At 46.9% G+C, this 13,208-nt stretch overlaps 1 protein-coding gene across 1 annotated transcript in view; it reads left to right on the plus strand.

Annotated features, from left to right (window-relative positions):
- The window catches only part of TMEM196 (transmembrane protein 196), a 413,699-nt gene that overhangs the window by 234,263 nt on the left and 166,228 nt on the right, over positions 1–13,208 (plus strand). The gene's annotated exons all lie outside the window — the stretch shown is intronic.

Below are 13,208 nucleotides of genomic sequence, written 5' to 3' on the forward strand. Positions count from 1 at the left end.
GGGCGAGGCTGGCGGATCGGAGCTGGCGGGTCGGTGTGTAGAATGTGAGGCGGCTGTTGAGGTATTTGGGGCCCATGTCGTGGAGAGCCTTGCGTGCGTGGGTGAGGAGTCTGAACGTGATCCTCTTGCTGACGGGGAGCCAGTGCAGGTCTTTCAGATGGGCAGAGATGTGGCTGTGACGGGGGATGTCCAGGATGAGTCATGCAGTAGTGTTCTGTATGCACCGGAGTCTTTTCTGGAGTTTGGCTGTGGTTCCAGCGTAGAGGGTGTTCCCGTAGTCCAGTCGGCTGGTGACGAGGGCCTGGGTGACCGTCTTCCTGGTTTCGGTGGGGATCCACCAGAAGATCTTTCGGAGCATGCGCAGGGTGTTGAAACAGGATGACGAGACGGCGTTGACTTGCTTGGTCATCGTGAGGGAGGAGTCCAGGATGAAGCCCAGGTTGCGTGCATGGTCCGTTGGCTTGGGGGCGGTGCCCAGGGCAGGAGGCCACCAGGAGTTGTCCCAGGCAGAGAGTGATGGTCCCAAGATGAGGACTTCCGTCTTGTCTGAGTTCAGTTTCAGACGGCTGAGCCTCATCCATTCCGCGACGTCTTTCATTCCTTCCTGGAGGCTGGCTCTGGCGGTGGCGGGGTCGTTGGATAGGGAGAGGATCAGCTGGGTGTCGTCAGCGTAGGAGATGATGTTTAGGTTGTGTTGGCGTGCGATGGCTGCAAGGGGGCTCATGTAGACGTTGAAGAGGGTGGGGCTGAGCGAGGATCCTTGCAGAACGCCGCAGATAACTTCGGTGGCCGCGGATCAGAACGGGGGATGCGGACTCTCTGGGTTCTTCCGGCGAGGAACGAGATGATCCACTCCAAGGCCGTTCCTTGGATTCGGGTGTTGCTGAGGCGCTGTATCAGGGTGCGGTGGCATACGGTGTCGAAGGCTGCTGAGAGGTCCAGGAGGATGAGGGCAGCCGTTTCCCCGTTGTCGAGCAGGGACCTGATGTCGTCGGTAGCTGCGATGAGGGTGGTCTCGGTGCTGTAGTTTGCTCGGAAACTGGACTGCGAGGGGTCGAGGGATCCGTTTGTCTCGAGGAAGGTGGAGAGTTGTTTGTTGACGGTCTTCTCGATGACTTTGGCAGGAAAAGGGAGGAGCGAGATGGGTCGGAAGTTCTTGAGGTCCGTGGTGTCCGCGTGGGTTTCTTCAGGAGTGCGCTGAACTCGGCATGTTTCTAGCTATCCGGAAAGGTTTGCGGATATGAAGGAGCTGTTAATGATGTCCTGGAGTTGGGGTGCGATGATGGAGTCGGTTTTGTTGAAGATGTGGTGTGGACAGGGGTCGGTTGGGGAGCCGGAGTGGATGGTGTTCATCGTGCGGGTGGTGTCTTTGGTGCTGACCGGGGTCCAGCTGCAGAGGGTGGTGGTGGGGGAGCGCTGGTTCGGTAGTTGGGTGTGTGGTCTGTGCGCCGAAGCTGTTGTGTATGTTGGCGAACTTGCGGTGAAAGAACGAGGCGAGTGAGTCGCAGAGGTCTTGCGAGGGTGTGATGTCATTGTTGCAGGCGCTGGGGTTTGGAGAGCTCTTTAACGATGCTCAAGAGTTCCTTGCTGTTGTGGGTGTTGTTGTGCAGTCGTTCTTTGAATGTTGTCCTTTTGGTGGTGCGGATCAGCTAGTGGTGTTTGCGGGTGGCGTTCTTGAGGGCTGTCATGTTTTCTGTTGTCTGGTCGTGGTGCCAGGCTTTCTCGAGGGTGCGGCAGGCTTTCTTGGAGTTTTTGAGGTCGTTGGTGAACCACGAGGCTTTCTTGCTGCAGGGTCTGCTGGGAGGGTTCTTCAGTGGTGCTAGGTCATCGGCGCAGTTGGTGAGCCACTGTGTGAGGTTGCGGGCTGCTTCGTTGGGGTCCGTCGTGTTGGTGGGAGGATTCTGGCTGAGGGAGGTGGTGAGCTGGTCGGCGGTGATCTTGCTCCAGCTTCTGCGGGGAACCTGTTGCGGGTGGTGGTGGGTCGTGGTTCTCCTGAAGTTGAAGTGGACGCAGCTGTGATCTGTCCAGCGTAGTCCGTTGGAGTCGCTGAAGGAGATGTGCTTGCTGGAGGAGAATATGGGGTCTAGCGTATGTCCGGCATAGTGGGTGGGGGTGTTCACCAGTTGCTTGAGTCTGAGGTTGGCGAGGTTGTCCAGCAGGGCGGCGGTGTTGCTGTCATTGTTGTTCTCCAGGTGGAAGTTGAGGTCCCCCAGGAGGATGTAGTCTGAGGAGGTTAGGGCATGCTGGCTGACGAAGTCTGCGATGGCTTCGCTGAATTGTGTGCGTGGTCCCGGGGGTCTGTAGATGAGAGTGCCTCTGAGGGTGGTCTTGGGGTCGGTGTGTATCTGGAAGTGAAGGTGCTCGGCGGCGGTGAGGGTGTCGTCGGAGTTGGTCATGATTCGGATGATGTTTCTGTGCAATGCCTCCTCCGGTTTGGTCGACGCGGTCCCTCCGGGTGATCTTGTAGCCATCAGGGGCTGAGGAGGCGTTCATCTAGGTTTCTGTGAGGAAGGCGACGTCTGGTGATGTTGTGCTGAGGAGGTTCCAGAGTTCGACGGCGTGTCTGTGGATGGAGCGGGTGTTGAGCAGGATGCACTTGAGGTGATTGTTGCTGGTGCCTGGCTTGGCGGGTGCAGTGCAGGTTCGGAGGCAGGTGAATTTGCAGGCTTGGCAGGTGAAGGGTCCGTGGGTGCGTTTCGGGAGGGCTCGGTAGCAGGCGGGGTTCTGGCCGGTGTTGAGTGCGTGGAGGGTGGCGTCGTCGTAAGTCCGTCGTGTGGGCTGGCATCCTCGGGGGCCAGAGGTCCGGGCATTGGGCGCGGTCCAGGCACGGACGGGCGCAGAGGGGCTTGCCTTAGGCCTGCCTTCGGCGTGCCAGTGGCGCGCCCGCTGCGCACGTCCGCTGCGCGGCCTCCATTTAAGGGGTAGTGGGAGGGAGGAGCAGCTTGGAGGAGGGAGCGGGGTGGCGAATGGGGCATCGGGGGCCAGAGCCGCAGGGATGCAGCGGCGGGAAGGAGGACCCGGGGCAGCGGGGGGGGGGGTCACAGAAGGATGGGCACAATCACAGGGGCACACGGGGCACAGAGCAAAAAACGGACACAATCACAGGGGATACGGGGTACAGAGGCAAATGGCCACAATCACGGGGGCACACGGGGCACAGAGGAGAAGGGGGCAACAACAGGGCACGGGGGAAACTGGGGACAGAGGCACAGAAGCGGCAGGCACAGGAGAGCTTACCGGGTGGCAGCAGCAGCGAGGGCACAGGCGGGCAGCTGTACAGGAGGACCGCGCGGCGGCTGATGTTAAAGCTATTTATGGAAGGAATGAGTGTGTTTTACATGCTGGAATATAGTGTTTATCTGATATATCTCACCGTACAGATAGTTCAATTAAATCCGCCCCCTTGCACCAAGTCTATGTTCCATGAATCCATTTTAAAGGGAAAGCTTGCACTGGAGAGCAGCGCCTGCTCCGCTGCCCTCTGCCTCCCTCGGATGCCAACGCACATCAAACAGGTTTCTCCTGCACAATGGCATCATCTTAAGGCGTCAGAACAGAATCTCCAATGAGGAGTGGCGGCAGCCCCAGTTGGAGGGAGTGCTTGAGGGGCTTGGAGCGGCTCTACAATCCTCTCCACCTCGCTCTCTTAGAGGCCCTACTTCTCCGGTGCCTGCTCTCAGCAAGGGGAGTATATCCTTTATTACCTACTTAAGAGGTAATAAAACAATGAGCAATATGGCCAGTTAACCTTTTCAAAGAATCTGCCTCTAGGCTGCACCAAGTATGTTGCTGTTTTTAGTGGAGGGAGCAACACTGCACAGGTAAACTCTGCACAAGGTGGTAACAGAGTTTTCTGCTCCCATCCCTACTTTTAAAGGAAAAGTTGTGATTTTCTAGATGAGGTACGGGCAATTTGCAGATATACAAAAATAGGGATTAAGGTGAAAATCTATGTCACTTAGAGTAGGCTGTTCTCAGAGAGATGAGGAATGGATGGAGAGAAGGTTCATTTGACCGAAAAAATTATCCAAAGTTTTAAGTCAAGGTCAGTTTTCATGGCAGTACAGAGAATACATAGAAGGCTTTTTAGGTTTGGTGTTATTCAAGACCTTTTCAAATCATATCAAAACTCTTTATCTTTTCAGTTAATTAAAACCGTAACAATGTTAATCAGATGCGCAAATTTCTCCTTCTCTGCACTACAATGTCTACATGTTTTTGGTCCTTTGCATTTCCAGTTCAGTTGAGATGCCAGCACCAGTAGATGGCCAAATCATATGGCCATCAACGTTTGCTTAGTTATTGCTGGAAAAGAAATTCTTGAGTATGGAGAAGGTTTCAAGCTGTCATAGTGTTTGAGCACCACCCAGGTGTGGGATTAACGACTGAAATTGTTTTTGTCTTCCAAATAAGTGTGCCTGTTTGCTACCTTGTTCACCACTCTCTTGCAAGACACAAAAGGCAGGTTCATATCCCAAAGTTCTGTTGCATGCGTTGACTCCAGAGAGGTGTACAAGTAAAAAGGACCTCGAAAGGATACACAACTTGCACCTAACCCTAGTGGGGCGCACTAATGTCATTAAAATGCTTATACTGCCCAAATGTTTGTATATGTTTAGGGCAATTCCGCTGTTTTTCGAAAATTTTTGGTTTAATAAGTTAGAACACATACTGAATAGATTCATCTGGGCCCATGGGAAAACAAGGAGAGCATATCGCTATATCACCCTACCAAGAGAAAGAGGCGGCTGGGGGGCTCCAGATTTTAGACTATATTATTGGGCGGCAGCTCTGCAATACATTCAGGGGTTAATAGGAGGTGATGGGAGAGGGAGTGAGCACTCCGGAAACTGGCCTAACTATACGAATTTATATGTTATCTTGCTGGGAGGGAACGCAGGAAATTGTTTTCTAAACACTATTGATTTCAGTTATTATAAACGCACAAAGTTTAAGACACTACAAGCAGCGTATAAAATTTGGATGGCTTTTTCTAAGAAATTCGGGCAGGGCAGATTCAACCGATACACCCGTTTGTCAGCAAATGATTCTCCACCGGGTGAAATATTTAGGGATTCAGCTATGTTGGATTGGGAGAGTCACGGTATACAGAAGGTAGGTGACCTCTTGGGCCCTAACGGAATGCTGCAGTTCCAGGAATTACAATCTTTCTTTAAGTACCTGCAGATTAGGAGCTTTTTTGCTAGCAAGCGTGGGGGACCTTTAGGATTTGGCCAAAATTGCATCCTATACGCTATTGAGGGCAGGGGGGATTGTCCAATCCACCAGTTTTATGCAGAGCTGAATATAGCCAAACCAGATGATTGTGTGAAATACGCCACTAAATGGGCAGAGAAACTAGACATTACTCAGGAGGGGTTCCAGGCTTCCCTGGGTCTGGGACGCACTATACTTTGTTCAGCCTCCCTACAAGCACAACACTACAAAACCCTGTATTCTCTGTATTACACGCCTGCTAGAATAGCTCAGTGGGGGGGGCACTGCAGGTATAACCTGCCCACGGTGTGACTCTATGGACGCGGATATATTACATATATTTGCTACTTGCCCACAACTTCTTAGGGCTATTGAGAAATTTCTTGATACGTCGCTGGGGATCAAGATCACTCTCTCACGAGAGCTAATCATCTTAGGGGTCGAGGGAGAGGCAGCGGACCTACATACAGAGTTCCTCTTCATGGCTACAGCAGTGATTCGCATATGTATAGCAAAGACGTGGCTTGGCAAGGTGCCCCCCCACATTCCATACCTGGTTAGCTAGGTTACTGGCTACTTATAATTTGGAAAATGCAATCTATGCCAGGAAAGGCCGAAGGGGTAGAGCACTGGGGCGGGGGGGATTTGGAATCACATTGAACATTGGAAAAGGGGATTAAACAGTACACCAGGATAGGCAGTACTGTTGTAATTTATTTTGTGCTGAGTTTGTTTATCTCTTTTCGTTGTTCTCTTCGTTTCCTTTTTTTTTTCTTTCCTTCTTTTTTTGTAAAATATGTCAAGTATTAATGTGTTATAATGTGTTTTGATATACGGTGTGCTGTAACACCAGGCATTATAATTACTTTTTCAAAAACTTTTAAAATAAAATAATAAAATAAAAATAAAAAAAGAATTGCCAGAAGGCTGCGCCCAACCCCAGACCTATTGACTTTGCCAATGTTTGAGATTGAATTACGTTTTAGGATGCAAAACTGTAGAAATAAACATTATTTGCATGTAATATAATGCTATATTTGGTACTTCTGATATGCACTAGAATAAGGCCAATAGTTTATACCCTGAAAGACTACCCCTAGACCAATTCATTAGCAAAACAACTAATCATCTCAAGGGCTAGAAGCATAAAGTAATGGATAGACTCAAATGTAGGGAAATATGAAGAGGTTAAGGCTGCGCTCAAAGGCAACAGTAACCTCATGATCAAAGCAACGTTGTAGAGTATACAGGGTAAATAAAGTAAACATTGAAAAGGAGATTATGTAAATACTGAAGCAAATATCTTTTGATGTTCACGCTTAAACTTCGGCTCACCGTATTCATTACAAAAAGCAAGTGGGATCTGTTTGAAAGTCCCTAGTTTAGCATGGTTGCAGATGGGGTTGAGGACAGTCTCCTCAGATGGTGGAAGTGTATTGTCTTCATTCCTGGAACTGAAGTGAGCAGATACATACTCTGAAGTGAGGGAAGGAGACAGGCCTGTCTTTAGAAATTCACTGAGGCCCAACATTAGCAATGAACTGCTAACTAGTCTCCCTGAGCACTGCCATTTGGAGGACAGTATGGGTGACGGTGGAATAGTAAAATCTGCTGTGAATAGTGAGGAGGTTTCTATGTAAAACCTGACTTTTTGTCTTTTCCCTGATGACTCTTCACTGTGATTGATGAGAGTCAGGTGCAGAAGCCTGACACCCCTTTGCACCTCTGTAGTTGGTGTTCCAGCTTAAAGACACCTATAGACCTCCTTGCTGTAGGAAGCATGCATTTACACGAAGAGCGCATACAAAAGTTTGAAGTGACAAATAGAGGTACTGCTCTTCCAATAGAACATCTAGACAAAATTAAGCTTGACTAATTATATTACTGTATGCCCCAGCTAGAGCAACCGGTCGCAGATTGCACACCAGCTTTTGGGGAATTGAAAGGAATTTTATGAGCTCACCTGCGTACAAATATTCAGTTCCAAAAATTCTGAATTGTAGTGGGTCACAATTTGGCCTACCTCACAAATATGCAAGAGGCTGGCCATAAATTGCAACCCACTACGATCGGCTAGAGTTACAGGCATGTCTGAAATTGCTTTTTAAATAAAGCAATTCTTTCTTTTTAATGCAACCCCTTCTCCTAAAATAAAACAAGTTGCAGTTAGATAAACAAAAGTTAAACAAACCTTTGTTTAGGGGTAGAACATGGTCCCATGGGCCACTGCTTACTCCTATAAAAAATTATTCGTCAACATTCTCAGAGGGGAAGCTTTCCCCAGGGCTCTCCTTCCCCTTTGCAAATGGCTTACCATAAGTTTGGTATTGGTGATAAAATAGCAATGTTTCGTGACCTGATTTTGGTTGCAAAATAATAATACATAAGTTAAGGAATCAATATTTAGAAGGGAAGCCCCAAATATGCCCCTTTCAAATAGAGAGTCCTTAATGTTTACTCAACCCATTTAACAACTCAAAAAACCTGTTCCAAATTGTTAAATGGATTTAGGCCAGTCTTGTAGCGGTTGAGAACCCTCAGGTTTACCTAATCTGAGGGTTTGCAACCGTTAAAACACTTTGTACATTAGGTCCTAAGTTCTGAATTGTAAGGAGTGCAATTACACGGGGGTGACATGCGATTGTTCAACCGATAAAGTGGTTTTATTGGAGACATTTTGAGGGCAAATCAGAGAACCGCAAAGTTCTGGCATAGGAATAACCATTGTTGGTTATTTTCGATGACAAGATCAAGAACTAAGTTGAGTTGCGACAATGTTACACTCAATGACAATTTATTTTCCCAATGGGGAACGTCATTATCAACCTTGACGGGATGCTTTCTATCAGCAGAAAAGGGTAAAAGTCAAAGTGAGTTCTTCAGACCACAAACATCTTAGCAGTAGGAGATTAGTTTGTTGAGATGTGTTAGGAAACAAATACCCCAATTACATTCTCAATGTGCGGCTCCCATGCCTAGGCACGCAGGAGCCCCAGGCTGCTTTCTAGGATTGTCAATAACTAGCAAAATCTATCACAAAAGTAGGGGTGGGTGGTAAACTCTACTCCTCTGGCAGAGATTGTAGAGTTTTGCCTGCTCTTCTTGGAGCACAGAGGTTTGGAAAAACACCACCAACCGCTGTGTGGCAGAGTTTTTTCTAGCGCAGGTTTCACCAGCGTTAAGTTGGTGAGTGAGATATTTGTGCGCTACACCACCTCCCAGCAAGATTTCTCAATGTGGGCCATCGCTTTGCATTGAGAAAGATGTTTGCTCGAGTAGAAAATCTACTTTAGCCGCAGAAAGAAGCAGCCCCCTCTGGCGGGTCATGTGGTGCAATTTGCACTGATTTTACAGCACAGGACAATCACCTGGCACTAAAAATCAGCACAAGCAGGGCGACGTAGCTTTGCGGAATCTCGTTCAGTTTTAGGTAATGCCGCTTGTACTGCTCATCCCTACACAAAATGTGAAATCCACCCAGTGGCAGACAGTCTCATTACCAACCATTAAACACATAAACAGGAGAAGGTATCTAGAATGTGATTAATGTCAAACATACCCAAATATATAATCAACCTCGGGCCCAGCCAGGAGTCAAATCTTACGCACATGTAACAACCGAGTCCTTTCAGGTAAACTACCATCATAAGTACCCTTGCTGAGAGGCAGGCTGAGTCAGCGTTTTGGTCCCTTTAAGGCAAGAGCATGAGAGTCACACTGGTCATTGTTCTTGGCTAGGCTTAATGCAAATATTCATCGCAAACTGGTAACAAGCAGTGGTAAAGCCAATGTCTCTAGCTTGTTTTAACTCAAAAGTGGCCAGGTCCCGCTCGGGCATCCTGGACTCAAACGTGCACAGCTATAGGGTTAAATACTATCTAAATCATCCTGTTGTCCTCTCTCCGGCTTTCTTTAAACTTCGTGTGCGTTTTTTTGCTATCGCGAAGTTGTCGCGTGTTCCGTATTTTTCTATGGCATCTCAGTGCTGCTTGGCTACGTTATCCGAACTGTCCAACTTCCCTTGTAGTTAGGCCTGGGCGATAAAGTCCGTTCCGCTCGCGAATTTACGGAATTTAGGTAATTTCGCGTTCCGCGGAGAAGGCAAAATTACCCAAAATTCTGCGTTCCGCGGCTTCACAGAATTTTTTGCTTGTTCGCGTTCTCAAAGTGCGTGTTCATGAGATATTTCTGCCCGAGCATGCAAACAGCAATCGCGAACAGGAAAAAAGCATCGCAATCAAGCAATTCCGCGTGTTCGCTGAGATTTTTACTGTTTTGGTGGAACTTTGCATAGCGCGACTACGCAAATTCCGCCCACCCCTACTTGTAGTGCTACCGTATTTTCGAAAGGAATCAAGAGAAGTTGGACAGTTCGGAGACTGTAGCCAAGCAGCACTGAGATGCCATAGACGAATACGGAACCCGCGACAACTTTGCGAAAGTAGAAAAAAACACACACAAAGTTTAAAGAAAACCGGAGAGTATGAAGATTATATCCTGGCATTTCGAGGAGGCGCAGACAAGTATAGAGGCCTGAGAAACAGTATCAAACATAGTGCTCTTGACGCTTTCCGACCATAGAACCACGCTCGAGATAGCAATTTCGCCTATTCAAGCAACATTAGAAAAACGGTTTTGAGCTGGAAACAGTTCAGTTTGCCCCTGGCAAAGGTACCACCAGTCTCGAAATGCATTGGGCTGGATTCTGAATCCTCAATTGTCGTATATTGATGTATTGTAATAATGAAATGCAATAAGTTGCAGAGTTATCAATTTATAAAGGAGATACAATGTTGAGATATTACTAATCATGCAATGAGCAATAAATTGCATTTATGAGTATGTCAACAAAGCTTTGCTACAATTGTTATTAAACAGTGGACGACAGGAAGATTTAGATAGTATTTAACCCCATAGCTGTGTACGTTTGAGTCCAGGTTGCCCGAGCGGGACCTGGCCACTTTTGAGTTGCAACACATGCCAGGCAGGCATAGGCAAACGTAGCACGCCATAAAGTTTAAAGTGAATAATTTCAGATTCAAATCAATAAAGAAGGTGTGCACCATCCACTCTTTCACTGTTCTAGCTTGTTTTAGGCAGGTATGTTCATTGTTGTGTAATATGTGTTTGGACGTGTTAAGAGGAAAATCATACAGAAGTACCGACATACTGCTCAGGTGGCACCATGCAATCATTCTTTTTGTGGTTTAGTAAAAGTCCATTCTGTCATTTATGAGATATTTTAAAAAGATATTGCTGGGCGCGCAAATATTTACATTTTAGAGATATTTTGCTTGTTAAACTCCCTAGCTTGAACCTTTAATTTTGTCAATCAGATCAGATTGAATTTTTCATGAACTGTGATCAGTTTTAGTTTTTTTCTTCACATATTATAATTCCGTAATGTGGAAAGAAAATTGAAAAAAAAGCATAGGAAGCATGATGACTTGTTCTAGATACCAGATGGTTGTGGATTTATTTAAGTGAAAACATTTTATGCAGAGTAGTAAAACTGTGCTTAGCGTTCAGTAAATTTACATTTTATTTTTTAATTCTCAAGCAAGCAGCTGCTTTTTTGTATGAAAAAAATAGCTGCCATTTTCCTAAATTCACACGTTTCAGTGAATTTGCAAGTTTCACAAACTCTTGTGAATGTAAAAAAAAATTAAGATAAATAAGTTATCAGACCCCTGGTTAGATTTAGAAGTTGGTAGGATGCACATGAGTGTGGCTGCAGGGTCTGACATGCGGCTAGACTCTTCATCCACACACTGGGATGTGGTGGTGGGTGTGTACCGGGTCTTGCTGCTGCAAGGATGGCTGGGTTGGGATAGGGCCAGGTAGGGGGCATGGGCATCCAACCACCACTGTTTCTTTAAAAATAAAGCAAATAAATCGAGTGCAAAAAAACACAGTTTAAAAACGTTGTGGTTCAAGTTGTACAAACAATGTAATAGTCTCATAGGAAAATACTTCAAAATGTACTAACAATAGCACCGTTAAACGCATTTTCCTAATCATGTCAAAACCTAACAAATTCCTAGCATTCATCTCTCTGGGTTAACTACCAAGCCATATTTGTCCCTCCGCTGTGAAATCCATAAATCGTCCCGATATTTCACATGACCTCACACATTATGTGGCAGAAACCTTCAGAAATTACATTTAAGGCGTCATTGGTGACATTACTCATGGCATGATATTGAGTGCAGCATTCTTTGTTTTGACATGTATTATAATGTATTCATGGCTTATTGTCTAGTCTTGTTTTTTAGTGTTTTAAATATTGTGGGGCAGATTTACAAGAAAGTGACCCATCTGTAAAGATGTGTCACTTTCCCTACACCACGCTGAGAAACACTGGCGCCACCATCTATGTGCTATATTTACAATACGGCGCACCATGGCGCAAGGATTGACAGATGTGTCAGAAGTTCTAACGCATCTATTGGCGCAAAAGTCATACATTGCTGGAGTCGTGTCGCAAGCATGACACAACTCCAGCAATGCATGGAGAGGCCTATCCTCATTGTGCTGCGTCACTCCTTATGCCTGCTCCAGGCAGGTGTAATGTTTTGACTTAGTGGCATCCTAGAAGTGGCGCAGTGAAATCTTGTAGATGTCACTGCGTCACTTGTTCAGGGCTTTTTTGCAGGGGAACGCCCACCTTGCATACATTATACCTGACGCAGGTATAATGTGACCCAGGGCTTTGCAACATAATGCATCTCTCTAGATGTGTCACGTTGTAAATGGGCACAATGGTGGTGCAAAAATGACACCAGGGGCTTGTAACTCTGCCCCTGAGTATTCAAAACACGTCCTCTTGGGCGTGTGCTATGGATTTTGTAGCATATGGGGTGGGAATTGTTATTTTGTAGCAGCTAAAAAACCCAGAGGGTTTTGCGAACTTCGCAGGAGCTGCACAGCGATGGAAAGCACTCCCACTCACCATACTAGGCCGGGCCGCCATGTTTAAAATGATCACCCTGCCCCGATTTCTATATGCACTACTGAACACGTACTTTCTCCTCTTGCGAGCAACTTTCCGAGAAATAGACGCTGAGCTACGCTCACTCCTATAGCTAGGGAAACAACCATGAATTGCACATTGTACCTTACAACGGAAACAATACAATGGAGGGCTATCACTCCCTGACATAGAGGCCTGCTTCTGGGCACAATAAATGACCCCAGTAAATGAATGGATACATGTACCGGGAGATCATCCCACCTACAGATTAGAAAGGGAAACCATGGCTGGACGCACCTGTCTGCACTATCTCCAAGGTGGCAGAGGCAGGGGAAAACTTCTCCCGGCCACCCAAGCTACAATAGAGGAGTGGGGGAGAGCAGTGAAGGAAATGGGGTGAGACCAGAAACTCACTAAGCAGACGGCCCTTTGGCATTGCCCTTGGCTATAAGAAATACGGAAGTTAAGAGGCTTTGGAGGTTGGGATGATATAGGTATCTCTACCATAGGCAATACTATGGATTAGGGTAAACTTAAAAGTTTCCATATCCTTCAGAAGGACTTTGCACTACAGACCTCCCAGTTCCTCAGATATGGTCAAATCAGGCATGCATGGCAAGCAGAGAACATAGGTGATTCCCCACTGTCAGACTATGCACCACTGGAGGCGAGACTGCTCCAGGAGCACATTTCCACCAAGGCAGTGTCAATAATAATGCACAGACAGATTGGGCAAGTTGCAATCTACCTGGGAGGGAAACCTGGGCACACTCAAAACCACAGATTGGGAGGCAGCCTTAATGCACCCTAGGGAGGTGGCAATCAAATCACGCCTTCGCTTCCTTCAATACAAAATACTCCACAGAGTCTAGTATGACCGAGCCAGACTACATAAAATAGGACGAGCAAGTGACCCTACCTGCCAGAGATGTGGACATGGAGAGGGTGACTTTTATCACAACATTTGGGACTTCACTACAATACAGATCTATTGAGGGAAGATATTAAAGGAACTGAG

Source organism: Lissotriton helveticus, chromosome 10 (assembly GCF_964261635.1).
Source record: "Lissotriton helveticus chromosome 10, aLisHel1.1, whole genome shotgun sequence".
NCBI classification, from domain to species: domain Eukaryota; kingdom Metazoa; phylum Chordata; class Amphibia; order Caudata; family Salamandridae; genus Lissotriton; species Lissotriton helveticus.